Source organism: Danio rerio, chromosome 2 (assembly GCF_049306965.1).
Source record: "Danio rerio strain Tuebingen ecotype United States chromosome 2, GRCz12tu, whole genome shotgun sequence".
NCBI lineage: Eukaryota > Metazoa > Chordata > Actinopteri > Cypriniformes > Danionidae > Danio > Danio rerio.
In genome coordinates, this window is record NC_133177.1 from 6819874 (window position 1) to 6831676 (window position 11803).

Consider the following 11803-nt stretch of genomic DNA (forward strand, 5'->3'; position numbering starts at 1 on the left):
TGAATTTAGAAATAGTTTTGAAACAAATCTTTGTGCTTAATAAAAGAAATTAATTATTTATAGGTAATTGATGTCTGTGCGTACAAGTTTTCTTATCCACGAGAGTGAAAGTGAAAGTAAATACTGAGAAGGCTCATCTTTCATTCACCTGCTGCAGATTCTCTGTTTAACTCTGTTTTCTCGCTAGTGAAACTCTCAGTTTTTCCACTTACAAAGTTCATCATGTAAATAGTAAATGCGCTATGGGGCGACGCAACTGATTCTTAAAGGGAATGGGAGATGAGACTCTGATTGATTTATTCTCAAAACACACCTTTAACTCATTAAGTGAATAAGCTCAACCCTTTTAGACCATGCGCTACGGCGGATTTTCCCGTCCTTAAAATAGCGAAAGTGGAAGCAGTGGCGCAGTAGGTAGTGCTGTTGCCTCACAGCAAGAAGGTCGCTGGATCGATCTCGATCCAGTTGACGTTTCTGTATGGAGTTTGCATGTTCTCCCTGTGTAGCTGACGCTGATTGGTCAGCTTGTCATTTTGTTTATTGTTTTGTATTTCATTATTTGAATGTGTATTCATTTATGTTACTAATTTCTTTGTTTCCGGTTGGCTTGAGTGGGAAGTCACATGATTCTCATTGATTGATTTAACCTGCGAGAGTTTGTATGGTCACTCAGGATAGTGAGATCTCAATGCAAGCACCTGTTAAATGCTTTTGCTTATTCTACAGCTGGTTAGCAGGCCAACACGGTAAACTAAAATCGTTTTATATATTATTTGTTTATTTTGATGTCCTTTTGATTGAGTTTTTGTGAAACATTTGGTTTGTTTATATGTTTATCTTTTCGTTTTCACGGTGTTCAATAAATGAAACGCATGGTGGACATCAGTATTTGGAAGCGTGGACTGTTTAATACCCGGCGGGTAGTTACACCCTGCGTTTGCGTGGGTTTCCTCCGGGTGCTCCGGTTTCCCCTACAGTCCAAAGACATGCGGTACAGGTGAATTGGGTAGGCTAAATTGTCCGTAGTGTCTGCGTGTGTGTGTGTGAGTGTTTGTGGATGTTTCCCAGAGATGGGTTTCGGCTGGAAGGGCATCCACTGCGTTAAAATGTGCTGAATAAGTTGGTGGTTCATTCCGTTGTGGCGACCCCAGATTAATAAAGGGACTAAGCTGACAAGAAAATGAATGAATAGATGAATTCCGACATGCGCTTAATGCATTTGCGTCCTGCGCTTTGGACTTTGCGCATGGATCATCAAAATAGAGCCCCAAAATTGCTAAAGGTAAAATCCTACTGTATACAGTGAATATCCGTAAATGGACTTATTTACATATTACTATGTTTCATGTATTAGTTCACAAAATTTTCTTATGAGTTGTGCACATTCGAGGTTTATGTTACATGTAAAGTTGATAAATAATATTTATTGAATTATTTTAGTGTCATGTGTGTTACCATGATGGTGTTGTGTGAATGACACTGAGCACCATCTATACACTAGTATGTTTCTCTGCTTGTGGGAAAAGTTGTTTGTGATGATCTTGTGACTCTCATTCACACCTGCTTATTGTTGGGTTTTTGTCAGTGTAACAAAGCTCTGTTGTGTAGTTGTACTTCAAAGCATTGATGTATGATTATAAACTAATTAAATGATTTACAGTAAAATTTAGATTTTTTTACATCCCTACTGGATTTTAAAAGTTAAATTCTTTAGCTGTCATTTTTGGATTTTTCTTAGTGTAAATTAATAATAAATAATAATATAAGACCACCAAAAGGTACAAACAGTGTGGGTGTCATAATATATGTAAACAAATGATAGGAGAACAAAGAAAATACAATTAAATAATCACATTACTATGTACCTATTTCATCAGAATCATACTAATCAATCTAAAATAATAAATTCTTTACAAAGATATTCAAGGGATCAAGTGAAATTGTTTTCATATTACAATATATATAAATATTTATATATAAATACATATTAGGGCTGCACGAGTAATCGAAAAAAGATCACGATCTCTATTCGACCCTACACACGATCTTAATTCAGCTTTTCGATTCAGCCAATTATATTTTTAAGGTCTGGAGAGAAGGATAAAGTCTTCACAGCAACATTGACACCTTCAAATGCCGTTATGAGTGTCACATGCTGTATTTATAAGGTATAATTCACCCAAAAATGTCATTTTTGTCTTCATGTATCAATGTGTTCGCGGTCAAATCACACGTGAGCTGACTGCGAGGTGTTTGTTTACTTCCGAGAACGCGCACATGCACGCCAATGACACCTACTTTAGTGAGAGGTTAAGAATTTTGTGGCACATTTAAAGGTTACCAACATCTTAAATATATTTACATAAAGTTGAAGCCAGAATTATTTGCCCCCCTTCGAAATGTTTTGGTTATTTCTAAATATTTCCCAAATGTTTAACATAGCAAGGACATTTTCACAGTATGTCTGATTATATATTTTTCATCTTATTAATTTTATTTCAGCTAAAAAAGCAGTTTTAATTTTTTTAAAAACCATTTTTAAGTAAAAATTATTAGCTCATTTAGGCTATCTTTTTTTCGATAATGTCTACAGAACAAACCATAATTATGCAATAACCTCCCTAATTACCCTAACCTGCCAAGTTAACCTAATCAACTTAGTTAAGCATTTAAATGTCACTAAGTTGTATAGAAGTGTCTTGAAAAATATCTAGTCAAATATTATTTACTGTCATCATGACAAAGATAAAATAAATCAGTTATTAGAGATGAATTATTAAACCTATTATAATTAGAAATGTGTTGGAAAAAAATCTTCTTCCGTAAAACGGAGGGGGAAAAAAATAAACAGGGCAAATAATTCGGGGGGCTAATAATTCTGACTTCAACTGTTGTACTCTCCAATTCACAGCACTCGATGACGATTTCCTTTACTGAGAAACCCAAAAACGTGAAAAGGGTCTATTACCAGGAGTATATCAAGAACATACAGCTAATACAGGGGAAGTAAGTACGAGACTGGACAGGGAACAAAGAAAACACTGAAACTTAAATACTCTAATTAACTAAATCAGATGACGCAGATGAAAAGATCAACACAGATGAAGGAAATTAGTGTCCATGGGAACAGATAAGTGGTTAGGAACAAGATCAAAGAAACAAGAACTGAACTGTGCCAGTGGGTCGTTATTATTATTATTTTAAATCAGTGATGTTATTTATAGTTACATCAGTGTGCACGTGCACAAACAATACAGTTAAGGCTGACATCAAACTCAAAAAGCAACATTTTTAATAAATGTTAAATAATAAAAAAAACACAATAATTGAATTTTAAACACACACACACGCACACACACACACACACACACACACACACACACACACACACACACACACACACACACACACACACACACACACACACACATTAAAAACATGTTGCATTTCTACAGTGTTTAACAGCTGGAACAGGAAATTTGTTTATTTATCAACCAACTCACCAGATGTAATTGAACTGAGATGAACTAGACAACACCTTACACAGTGAAATGAGTAAGAAAAATTAAGTTCAGAATGAATCCAGCCTATAATTATTGGAAATACGTGCCTCTGCTTATACATTTTTGTGTAACGTAAAATAAATTGCTCCGGATACATTTTGTCGCACATTTCAGATGACACATCCACTAGAGGGCGCTGTCTTCATTTTGGCAAATATAAAATACTTTACTTATGGTGCGTTTTGCTGTACAATTCAGATACACGCCCTTCTTTTACACCTCCACAAGAAAGCTTGTCATACAGATCACCTAGACCAGGGGTTCCCAAACTTTTTAGGTGGTTATAAATATACAAACCTTGCACACACAACAATAGGTCTATATTAACACAAAGCATATTGACAACACAAAAAGTGCAACAGTCTAACAACCACATCATTTTTATAGTCATTTATTAATGTTTAATTCAATATTAACCTCAACGAATGAGACTGGTGGACACAATATTTTCAGCACAAGTCTATTCTTGGTTTAATTTTGGAGACCGCCACTCAGAGATCATTCTCAATGTTCAGTTGTGGCCTGTATTTACTTTTAACGTATTTGATTGTGATAAAGGTGTCAGAAATGTTAACCTGGTGCTATAAAATCAATCTGCTGCAGCTGACGTTATTGCGGTGTTGTTTATCTAACGTAAACACCAATCCTATTAAAAAAATAATGTAGAGGCTTATGAATTTTCATTTTCATGATGTTGTTTTTTACTTTAAAAAATGACTATTTTTTACCTTCTGTGGGTTATGGTTAAAATATGGGAGATCTAAGGGGTCGATCACACTGAACACGCATTTACATTCCAAAAACGTGAGGCGCACCACACTGCCTTTTTTGTTTACAAGAAAAAAAAGAAGCACGGTGCACTCTTTATGTCGCCAGGCAACGACTGACTCATCTAGATATTGTGCGAGAGTGTTGCTGTTGATATTGATATAATTTTAATATTAATGTGATATTCAAGATTTGTGATTCATACAGCACCGGATAACTCAAAACAGCAACCACAAGTCTCTCCTTTATCATCAAAAGTCTCCGTTGTTGTCTTGACAACACAAACACTGCAGGCACCTCAACGGAAACCCCGCCTCTGCTCTTTGATTGGAGATTGAAAAAGATGGGAGTGATGTGACACGCTTTTTCCGCTCAGAGTCGACTTTTTTTCAATTGCGAGCGCAAGGCGCGCAAGGGGAAAAAACGCAAGGCGCAGCTGCCAGTCACAACGCTCTTGGCCGTTAATAAATCTCTGTATCATTCCCTCCCCTGCCTTCTAGAGCCATGCCTCCTTAAACACGAGCACAGCAAAAGAACCCTCTCTCATGTGTTAAAAGCGACTAGTGCTTGTCCGGCAGCGTGCAAAGCAAACTGACATGCGATTTTCAGAGCGAATATTTAGTTGCATGGTAAACAATATAGGGAGAGACTAGGCGGAATAGCGGTATTTACTTGTGTTTTGTTGTTAAACTAATTAAAATCTACATAATAAGGTCTTTTATGAAACCGAAAATAGTCTTATCAATCTTTCACCGGAAGATTTTAGTGGCTATAAATGAGGGCAATAAATGATACATTGTTGCATTTTCTGCCATATTTGGGTCGTTTTCACACCACACTGCTGGCTTTGGTCCGAAGCAGTTGAAAAGAACCAAAATGCAGTCATCTGACAAAATCCACATCTCTCATTGGCCGGATGTTGTTTAACATATTTCCTAAACTGCTTATTGATTGGTCAGAATTCACGTGCGGGAAAATGCCAATGAACTAGCGCAAGTAAACAAACCGGCAGACACAAAATGTCACGAAATATTACCAACGATCCATCAGGTAATGTTTTCCCCTCTCTCTCTGTTGGTAAAGCGCTGTCAACAAATATTTTTCCTCCATATCCCATAATGCACAGCTCATCGGCCTACGGCAGCTGGATTAGACTAAAAGGCGCAGTACTTTTTGCGGTTTGACCTGTTTTAATACGAATCATATTTACCACAAACGAATCGCTCCAGGGTTCGTTTAAAAACGTACCAAGACCACCTCTTCAAGCAGGTCTTGGTACGATTATTTGGTCTGCTTTTGGTGCGCACTTGAGTACGATTGCTGCATTCTCACCTGCCCAAAAGAACCGCACCAAAAGGGAAAACAAACTCTAGTGCGATTCAATCGAACAAGGCAGGTGTAAAAGCACCCTAAGAGAAATCCTTTAGCCATTGTGATGTCCTTTCTTCAGCGTGCAAACATAACTCCGATATTGATTTAGGTTTTTACCGATCGCACACGCGTGTGCGCGCTCTCTCTCTTTTGTGAACGAGCAGCACAAACATCAGTCGGCGGAGCTGCGCACATAAGGCTGCGCAGTTGTTCTAATCTGCATTTACTGACAGACAGTTTGGCCTACTTATCGGAATTATGAGAGATGTCGGCCCGACTCTATTTAATTGGATGAACATTTTTTAGTTTTATGCCTTACCCAGAATATAAAAATACATAAAGATACATTTAGATAATTTACTTTAATCATTACTATTGGAATGTGAAGAGACTTTCAACCAGCACAACAAAAATGTTTCTGAAGACAATCACCTACTGCACCTTAAACTTAACACTTAACAAATTTATGTGGATTGAATGTAAAAAATTTAAGTTGTCCCGATGAAATCTCAAGAATTTTGTTGTTTCGGCTTATTTTAAATAAGTAATTTGTACAAGTAAAAAAAAAACAATTTTTTTTAAGCGTAGGAAAAAAGCATTTACAGTGTGACAATGTCCACAGAAACTATGTTCTAACGGTTATGAAGCTAAAGTTTCCCCTTTGGATATGAATGTACACTTGAAAAAAAGATAAGCAAAGAAGAGGAAGTCATTGTGGTACATGAGGGTACGCACATACACACAAACACACACACACAAGTTTGTCTGTTGCTATATCAACCACCGAAGCAAAGAGGGTTCCATTCAGAAGGATAGAAACATTTCTAAAACCAGATCATTGTGATTCAGTAGTGCACTTTCAGTCTTAAAATACTTAAATATAGCTATAATAATCACGAATGGTCAGCCTAGTGCGTCACAACAACAATATATTTGGAGTTTACCGTTACCAGGCAGGTATGATGATGGAACTTTCTGTAAAGACCTCGAATCTCGGAATTTGCAATTTAGACAACTGATAAACCTAATTTAGCATGTTGATATGTTCTCTTTTGTTTTTAGTTTAAAGCACATGACGTTGTTACTGGTGTCATGTTACGACCGAGGTAAACACAGATGCATATTTTGCATGCCAATGTCTACATTGTAATGCATGCAAAGCTCTTCCAAAATAATTAGAAGGTAAACAGGCACGTGCGTTCTCCTAAGATGCATTTGAATAGATGAGTGTTTTCCTGGAAATACTATTTCTAAAGGAGCTGTTGACATGGAATTGAAACTGATGTTGGCAGAAACCCCAAACAATACAAACATAAAAATAAAACAAAACAAAAAATCTGTAATAATCAAAAGTCACAAGGAGAAAGCACTGAACTACTGAAATGTATTTAAGACTTTATATAAAAGTCTTTTTTGGTGATGGCAGCTTATAGACGCTTCTCATATGGAGAATGAAGTCACATGCATTGCTCAGGTTAAAGTGGCAGACTTCAACTAAGTGTAAAAATCTTGATAGTCCTGTGGGTCTCGTCTATCAAATCTGACCTTTCTTTTGTATTTCCTATTGGATTCAAGTCAGGTGATTAGCTGGGCCATTCTACAGCTTGATTTTCTTTCTCTGTAAGCATTTAAGTGTTTCCTTGGCTGTGTTTTGGATCATCGTCTTGCTGTATTGTCCACCCTGGTTTCATCTTCATCATCCTGCTAATGTAGATGTTAACAAAAGCAGCTAATCGCACACAATGAGGAAGCGCAGAAGGCTGATTTATATTTCTGCGTCAAGCGTCACCTCTTAAAAAAAATGTAACTGTAAATGTAACGATGCGTAGCGCAAGCTCTGTGATTGGTCGGCTTGGTAGCGATGACGAGTCTGGGCGGGACCGACAGCCGATTGTTTACAAGTGTGGAGTCCCGTGAAGGAGCTCCGGATGGAAAGTTTTGTTTTGTGTTTACCTCATTGTTAAAGTTGTTGCACGCCCGCCGGTTCCTGCCTCAAAATATGTGAGTTTGAGCCACTTGTACATTCAGGAAGCGCTCAGAAAAAACAAAACTTCAGTGAAGAAACTCGACACTGAGGAACATAAACACCTCACTGCCAACTAGCGTTTCGGAAGTGTTATTGCAGAGCAACAGAAACAGCGTGCAGAAGTATGAATGCACAGCCACATGCGTTGCATGCGCCGTGGTTACGCCGATCACTTGACGCAGAAATATAAACCAGGCTAAAGGGTTGCTGAAGAACTACTGCTGTCTCTGCATTCGCTGTCTTTCTACACCTCCCTTTCTTCATGTGTTCAATACTTTCCCCTGTCATTTAATTTTATTATACTAAATTTGTAAACCAATTACATTTGTTTTCTTTGCATATACTGATTTCTTTGGTTGTTACCACCATCATGGGGAAAAGTGTTAAAGGGTCACGAAACACCAAAACACATTTTTTGAGCTGTTGACAGTCGTATATGTGTCCCACACTGCTAAAAACACTATTAGGACACCTATATTTCACTAAAAAGTGTAAATTGGTTGTTTTTGCGTTATTTCAAGCAAATTCGTACTTCCGGTTTGAAACGAATTTTTGAAGCTGCGTCACGGCCATGACATAATAGCGTGTATTCCAGCGTGCAGACTGGGCGTCTGTGCCAGAGTGAGTCTTATTACGTCTTACAGTGTGCTGCATTAATGCATGAGTAAGGCTTGGTTCAAACCAATCAGCGCGCTCTATTGTGCAACTTCATTAATATTCATTACTGTCAGAGTGTAGACGGCAAAGACGCCACGTTGTGTTGGCAAAACAAGCGTGAAGTGTTGATTTTATAGTTTGCTGCAGTTAAGTTTCGTTTTCATTTTCTCTCTGTGAGAGCGCAGACTCACGCGTGGATTAACAGTGTACGCGCAACAACAATAACTTACGTGTCTAAGGAGGATTATTGTTTACCTGAGAGCTGTTCTCATCTGCAAACACTGAGATCCGGATTCGCTTGTAGTCTCCTCTTAATAAAGATGCGGCTCTAGTTGCTGGTGATTGTCCTGTCTCTACAGATTTGGTAAGTGAGCGACCAGTGCTCTTTGTTTATTCAGTTCGTATTATATTCGTATCAAACAAACTATTGCACCGAGTGTAAACAAGTTAGCACTAACAGTTACAACCAAACTATAACCTCGTGTTGGATTTTGTGACCGGAATAACACACGCAGCTTTCTGACGCTACCTGCCGTGTGCATCTAAGTTTCCGGGAAATGCTGAGTTTTTTTTTCTCTCATTCGCCGTGCGGTATCAAACATTGCATGAAAAATACACGCTTAGAGCAGTTCCTCGAATCAAATATCACGTTTGTCGGGAGGGACATTAATGAATTCCCTGAATGAAAGAGCCAAACTGCAGTTAAAGTCCATCATTTAATAATTTGGCAAATAATTCGACTACAGATGTCCATGTAAACACAGTCACATTGTCCGCTGTGGTTGTGTGTTTTGACTCTGCAATTTAGCGTGCCCAAATAGACACTCCCACACCAAGCCTCTTTTCTTCCTCCGACACTCCCCCCTAAACAGAGCTGGACACGCCCACTTTTCTGACTTTTTCCAAAGTAGAGGTGTGAAAACACCCTGCTGAAACGAGGGGGTTTCATGGCCCTTTAAGTTACCTTTAGAAATATGTTTTTTTTAAAAGAAAAATGGCATCTTCAATATTTATTTTCCTCGCTATGAGTATTTTGAAAATTATTATTTTAATCAATTTCTCAGTAGATGTAGGTAATATATTTTGGTACATTTAAACAAAACAGATTTATCAAATGGATATATTTTATAAAATAATATTTTGGTTACAAAACATATTTAGAAATAAAAATTACAAACTACTAAATTTTATATATTTTTTTTGTTTCCCTTAATTTTTTTCTTTTGTAAGTTAATAAAAGTAAAACAAATAAGTAAATAAATATTAAACTATGGGCCAACGCAGTGGTGCAGTAGGTAGCACGATTGCCTGACAACAAGAAGGTCGCTGGTTTAAGCCCCGGCTGGGTCAGTTGGCATTTCTGTGTGTGTGTTTTTTTTTTCATGTGTGGAGTTTGCATGTTCTTCCCGTGTTGGTGTGGGTTTCCTCCGGGTGATTTGGGTAAGCTAAATTGTCCGTAGTGTATGTGAATGAGAGTGTGAAGGGTGTTTCCCAGTGATGGGTTGCTGCTGGAAGGGCATTTGATGCGTAAAACATACTGTATGCTGGTTCATTCTGCAGATTAATAAAGTTACTGAGCGGTGAAATAAATAAAGTCCTAAAATAACACACATCAAGCCTGGTCCAAACAGGACTTTTTCCCCTATTAATATTTTAATTATTTAATATTTCAATTTAATAAAAAATGTGGAAAGTACATGCAAATTGTGCTTAAACGATTCTGGAGGACCGTCAACTCTATAAAAAACAACTTTTGGTCTTATAAGATTGTTGTCAAGCTCAGTGTTGCTGATTTAATGAAAATGTTGTATGTAGCACTTTGTCGCCACCGAGTGGTCAAGTATATATATATATATATATATATATATATATATATATATATATATATATATATATATATATATATATATATATATATATATAGATAGATAGATAGATAGATAGATAGATAGATAGATAGATAGATAGATAGATAGATAGATAGTCATAATGTATTTTACTGGCATGAATTGCTAATCAACCTTACAAATTAAACTTTAGGGGCTAATTATAGACGAAGACTGGGGGTGGGGATATATAGCCTACTACCAAACAAGCAAACAAACAAGCAAACAAACAAACAAACAAACAAACAAACAAACAAACAAACAAACAAACAAACAAAAGACATGATATAAAATGCCGACTGATACAGCTAATGTTAATCATGGATACATTTACCTATTCAACAATTATAGATCTCACAGATCTCATATTCATATTTTACCAAAAACTTACCAGATATGGCCTGCCATGATGTAATTGTGTGAGATGTATTTGACTTTAATAAACATCACATGAGTTCCAGTGTGTCATCATTGGACGTGGTCCACAGATAATAAAACAAACAATCATCAGCGTAATTGTATAACGTCTCCAATCATCAGGAGGAAGAGACCAGTTTTGATTAAAATCATCAATGACCAATCAACCAATTTCCAGTCGGTTTGAGGATTTGATTCACCCTTTGCAATGTCGGTTTGAGCATTTATCATTTGAGGAGTCGGTTTGAGGATTTGATTTATCATTTGCAATGTCGGTTTGAACATTTGATTTATAGTTTGAGCATTTGATTTATCATTTGATCTTTTAAGCATTTGCATTTTCATTTTAATTGTGTTAGGAAAAAACTTCTATAGATTTTAAATATATTTTATGAAAATATGCTATTGTTTGTTTTGTTTTAACCTTGAATATACATAGGAGAACTCCTAAACAAATTAAGAGCTTTTAAACATGAAGCTGTGGAGAAGAATATCAGTTCTACATCAGTTTAAAATGCACCGTCATTCTCTCCTGAATGGATTATGAGTTCAGATTTAAACAGCAGATGGCGCTGTATGCTTTACAAATGGCATACTCTGCTTTCATCCAACTTCTTACAAATTCCATATGATTCTAAAACGATTAAACAGTTAAGTTTCTATTGTGACCAGCGTTTCCATTAATCTCGTAGCATAAAAGCCATTTTACACGACTCAGCCAAACACACAAGCACTTTTCCTCATTAGCATGTGTACAGTTTAAAACTAGCCTAGCGCCATCTGCTGTTAAAAAAAATAGTTGTTTATTAAATTATTTATTTATTGTGATGGATAACCTGTAAAATGTTGGAAACCTGTAACCATTGACTTCCATAGTAGAAAACACATATACTACAGTATTTGTGTTTTCTACTATGTAAATCAATGGTTAGCTGTTTCCAGCAATTTTCAAATAGCCTACTTTCTTTTGTGTTCAACTGTAACTTGAGTGAAAGTAATTGGTAAATAAATTGTGATTTATTGGTGAACTATTTCTTTTACTACATATGGAAAATTGTAAATGCTCTACAATATGGCGCGGTCCCACTAAAAATCAGTTTATGAAGGTTTCTTTC